This window comes from Gigantopelta aegis, chromosome 10 (genome assembly GCF_016097555.1).
Source record: "Gigantopelta aegis isolate Gae_Host chromosome 10, Gae_host_genome, whole genome shotgun sequence".
NCBI classification, from domain to species: domain Eukaryota; kingdom Metazoa; phylum Mollusca; class Gastropoda; order Neomphalida; family Peltospiridae; genus Gigantopelta; species Gigantopelta aegis.
Genome location: NC_054708.1, coordinates 13,008,806 through 13,013,906, shown reverse-complemented (window position 1 = coordinate 13,013,906; position 5,101 = coordinate 13,008,806). Strand labels below are relative to the sequence as shown.

Below are 5,101 nucleotides of genomic sequence, written 5' to 3'. Positions count from 1 at the left end.
GAGAGAAACGTCGGTGTTATGGTTAGTGGTTAGTGACAGAAACGTCGGTGTTATGGTTAGTGACAGACACGTCGGTGTTATGGTTAGTGGTTAGTGACAGACACGCCGGTGTTATGGTTAGTGGTTAGTGAGAGAAACGTCGGTGTTGTGGTTAGTGGTTAGTGAGAGAAACGTCGGTGTTATGGTTAGTGGTTAATGAGAGAAACGTCCGTGTTATGGTTAGTGGTTAGTGGCAGACACACCGGTGTTATGGTTAGTGGTTAGTGATAGGCACGTCGGTGTTATGGTTAGTAGTTAGTGACAGACACGCCGGTGTTATGGTTAGTGGTTAGTGACAGACAAGCCTGTGTTATGGTTAGTGATAGACACGTCGGTGTTATGGTTAGTGGTTAGTGAAAGAAACGTCGGCGTTATGGTTAGTGGTTAGTGAGAGAAAGGGTCGGTGTTATGGTTAGTAGTTAGTGAGAGAAACGTCGGTGTTATGGTTAGTGGTTAGTGAGAGAAACGTCGGTGTTATGGTTAGTGGTTAGTGAGAGAAGCGCCGTTGTTATGGTTAGTGGTTAGTGACAGAGACGTCGGTGTTATGGTTAGTAGTTAGTGAGAGAAACGTCGGTGTTATGGTTAGTGGTTAGTGAGAGAAACGTCGGTGTTATGGTTAGTGGTTAGTGACAGAAACGTCGGTGTTATGGTTAGTGGTTAGTGACAGAAACGTCGGTGTTATGGTTAGTGGTTAGTGAGAGAAACGCCGGTGTTATGGTTATTGGTTAGTGAGAGAAACGTCGGTGTTATGGTTAGTGGTTAGTGACAGACACGCCGGTGTTATGGTTAGTAGTTAGTGAGAGAAACGTCGGTGTTATGGTTAGTTGTTAATGAGAGGAAAGTCGGTGTTTTGGTTAGTTGTTAGTGAGAGAGATGTATCGCAATCGTAAAGCGCTCGTGTGACAGGTGGTACGTACTATCCTGTCTGTGGGATGGTGCATATGAAACTTCCCTTGCTGCTAATCGAACATAGCAGTCCTTGGAGTAGCGGCAGATGGGTTTCTCCCGCTCTTCCTCATTCTCTATCTCCCTCACTCTCTCTCTCTCTCTCTCTCTCTCTCGCTCTCTCTCTCTCTCCCACTCCCTCTCTTTCTCCCTCCCTCCCTCTCTCTCCCTATCATTCTGTCTACCCCCTCCCTCTCTCTCTCTCTCTCTCTCTCTCTCTCTCTCTCTCTCTCTCTCTCTCTCTCTCCCACTTCCTCTCCCTCTCTCTGTCTATATCTCTTGTTCCCCTCTATCCCACTCCCTCTTTCTCCCTCCCTCTCTCCCTATCATTCTCTCTACCTCTCTCTCTCTCTCTATCTGTTTCTCTCTCCCTCTCCCTCTCCCTCTCTCTCTGTCTCTCTCTCTCTCTCTCTCTCTCTCTCTCTCTCTCTCTCTCTCTCTCTCTCTCTCTCTCTCTCTCTCTCTCTCTCTCTCTCTCTCTCTTTCATATAACAGTAAATACAAAATGTGCTGAGTGTATCGCTAAGTAAACCATTTTTCTTGCCTCTTCCTGGTCTACGACTTAACCATCGCTACACCGCCGAGGCAGACTTTAATATTATTACCCTAACTACAACGTATTCTCCCTGAACTCTGCCCTAGGGGGTGTCTGCAATCACTGAATCATCTGGTATGAGGAGCTGTGTAAATCACCTACAAATTATTTTATCTCATTCGGCCAAATACAAGAAATTTGCTCAAATCTGTAGCCTACTTCTGCTAACAATTTCAATTGCAGACGTCTCGTCGGTACCTTTCGGACAAATTAGTACATGGCAAGATCGTGGAGTTTTTGTTTGTTTTGTTACCGTAGTGTGGTCGTAGAGAAGCTGTGAAAAGAGAAGAATTAAATATATAATAATAATAATAATAATAATAATACCTTGGTAGTGTATAGTGATTAAGCCATCGAACTTAAAAGTTTAAAGTTTGTTTTGTTTACCGACACCACTAGAGCATATTGATTTATTAATCATCTGCTATTGGATGTCAAACATTTGCCGAGATTTGGTAATTTTGACATATAAACTCGCAGCATTTGTCAGTTAGTAGCAAGGGATCTTTCATATGCACGATCCCTCAGAGAGGATAGCACATACCAAGGCCTTTGATATACTAGTCGTGATGCACTGGCGGGAACGAGAAATTACCCAATGGGCCCGCCGACAGGGATCGTTCAGTCGAGCTCTTTACCACTGGGCTGCGTTCCTCCCCCTGCTCCCTACCACTGGACTTAAGGCTGGTACGTACCGGGTCCGCCGGCTCCCACCCAGAGCGAGTTTAAACACTCGGTTGGGAGGTGTAATTTTAAGGCCTCTACATCGACTTCTCTCTCACTAACCACTAATAACTAACTACTAAATCACTCTCCTGGACAGGCAGTCTAAATAGCTGAGGTGTGCGAGTGTGTGTGTGTGTGTGTGTGTGTGTGTGTGTGTGTGTGTGTTCAGGACAGCGTGTTTTAACCTCAATTGAATATAAGCGCGAAAATAACTATAATAATTGAAATGAATAAAATAAAGCCTTAATATCAATTTTAATGGTTTGCACGAAGGTGAAAAGAGACTGTGTTCCTACTATCTTGTTATACATGTAATATATACTTCGAATTATAGACATCGTAATAACTGGAGGTAGCCTTGAGCTTGGAACCTGTAAAAAAAAAAGAACTCAAATTTTGTGCTAAACTAGGGGTGTTGTAAAAACATCTGGTTATACTGAATCTTAGCTATGAAAGGTACCATTTTCTGCAGTTAATACTTTGAGGTAGCGGTTGTAGTACTGATATTTATGGGTCATAGTTTGGTTGATATATTGTGTTTTTAAGCACAAACGTTAACATGGTCGCCTATGTAATTTTATTTGGTATAGTACAACCTGGAATACAGTGTGAGACTGAGTGAACATATAAAGTTCTGTTCAGTTCAGCTCCAACAGCTTTACAGAACAAATTTGGGCAATCATCCATTTAACACGTGCTTATATCCACTGAAGGCTTAAGCACGCCTGTCGTGGGCAAATATACTAGCATATATTGACCAAAATATTTTTGAGACGGAACTACTTTTGTCGTATAGTTATAATCAGTAAATGAGTGTTCGCATTTAACCCTACAGCTTAAATTAAAATCGATGTCATGTTAAAATATAATACTAATAAATAACTTTAATAAAAATGAGATATTTAATATTATAAAATACATTAGCTGAACAAGAACTATTTTGTTTTGGTGTATAGACAGGCTGGCCAACACGGCCATCAATACCCGTTGGTCTGTTACTATGTGTGATGTGCTAGAACCTTCAGTGGATGTAAGCACGAATGGTTGATTGCTACTATGTAAAACGGTCAAGTTGTGAACTAAAAAGATTAACGAAATAAAGTGTTTAATTCACATTACGATTATTTTTAATCTGATAGCATGTGACAGGTAAACAAGAATTCATGTCCCATGGCATAACGTCTGGTGTCTAGGTAATATATCATATTTTCGTAGGTAGTGCGCTTAGGGCCTAGACAAGTTGGGGCACATACACATATGCGAATTGTCTTAGTTCATTCATTCATTTCAAATTATTTCCGTGCTTATATCCAATTAAGGTTCAAGCACGCTGTCCTGGGCACACACCTCAGCTATCTGGGCTGTCTGTGCAGGACAGTGGGTTGGTGGTTAGTGAGAGAGAAGAGGGTGTAGTGGTTTTACACCGAGCCATTGAGTCGTTAAAACTCGCTCTGGGTGGGAGCCGGTACTGAGCTGCGAACCCTGTACCTACCAGCCTTATGTCCGATAGCTTAACCACGACACGATCGAGACCGGTTAAATGTCTTAAAGTATTTATATACTAGGACCTATAGTTGTGAAGATGTTAATAATAAAGTTAACATGAGTCTGAGTAAACGGATAGCAACTTTAAAAAAAAAAAATACTTCAGACGATACACATTTAAATTTCAAACCAGTTGAAAAAGAATATGCTCTGGCCTAACAGATGTCCCAGTCTGACTGATTTATGGAGTTTTTTAGTGTGCACTCCGCCTTTGTGGTTTACTTTACAAGGTGATTTGACAAAAGACAACGTTATCCGGTGTCAGACTATAAACTTGCCAACAGTTGTCGCATTTAGATTGTTGTTCTGAACAAACATTTTATTTAGGTGTCAAAATGGCTGCATTCGATCAGATTACCACACACGTGTTCACGCACACACACGTACGTACGCACGCACAGACACATACATATACACGTAGAACCGAGATAGCCTACATACATACACACATATAAACACATGTACACAGACATTGAAATATATCCAGACACATACACACATACCTACACACACACACACACACACACACACACATATATATATATATATAAACACATAATACGTACACATACATTAAAATATATCCACAACATACTCTCTCTCTCTCTCTCTCTCTCTCTCTCTCTCTCTCTCTCTCTCTCTCTCTCTCTCTCTCTCTCTCTCTGTGTGTGTGTGTGTGTGTCTCTATTTGTCTTACACACACATACACACACACGCATGCACGCACGCACACACAACCCTCCGAACATGTCTTGATGTTTGTTGAGATCATTATCAATACGCGAATCGGAACATCTGACCCTGGTTTTTCCGCCCGCTGAAATCAATCACTCTTCTCTGAGGATGTCCATTTCACAAGACGGAATAACGGTTCCGACGAGATAAGACTTTTTAAACAGCACATTGAAATGCCAACCGGATCCTGCTATATCGACATACTCCACGAACGGCAATGAGCGGAAGTTGTCGTCGCATCACAAGTATGACGTATCCGTCTGTTCAACCGCGTGTATTTACCTTTCGGAGTGAAGGGGGCGTGGGAGGGGTCGGGTGAGACACGAAACCGAAAGTGTTAATTGCTTCAGTTCGGAAAATGACGTCAGACGCATTGTGGATGATGTCCTACGCATGTGATATTTATCAATACATTTATACTACTTTGCCGAACAAATGGAAATGATCACATAAAAAAACAATGGCGCCATTAGGATTGTTATTATCATATTATTATTATTATTATTATTATTATTA

At 41.6% G+C, this 5,101-nt stretch overlaps 1 protein-coding gene and 1 long non-coding RNA gene across 3 annotated transcripts in view; one reads left to right on the top strand and one right to left on the bottom strand.

Annotated features, from left to right (window-relative positions):
• The window catches only part of LOC121384434 (guanine nucleotide-binding protein G(o) subunit alpha-like), a 137,678-nt gene that overhangs the window by 43,953 nt on the left and 88,624 nt on the right, over window positions 1–5,101 (top strand). The gene's annotated exons all lie outside the window — the stretch shown is intronic.
• LOC121384435 overlaps window positions 2,567–5,101 on the bottom strand; it is a 20,895-nt gene continuing 18,360 nt past the window's right edge. The window contains exon 3 of the long non-coding RNA XR_005959386.1: window positions 2,567–2,676. This is a non-coding gene — a long non-coding RNA (uncharacterized LOC121384435). The remainder of the gene's footprint in view (window positions 2,677–5,101) is intronic.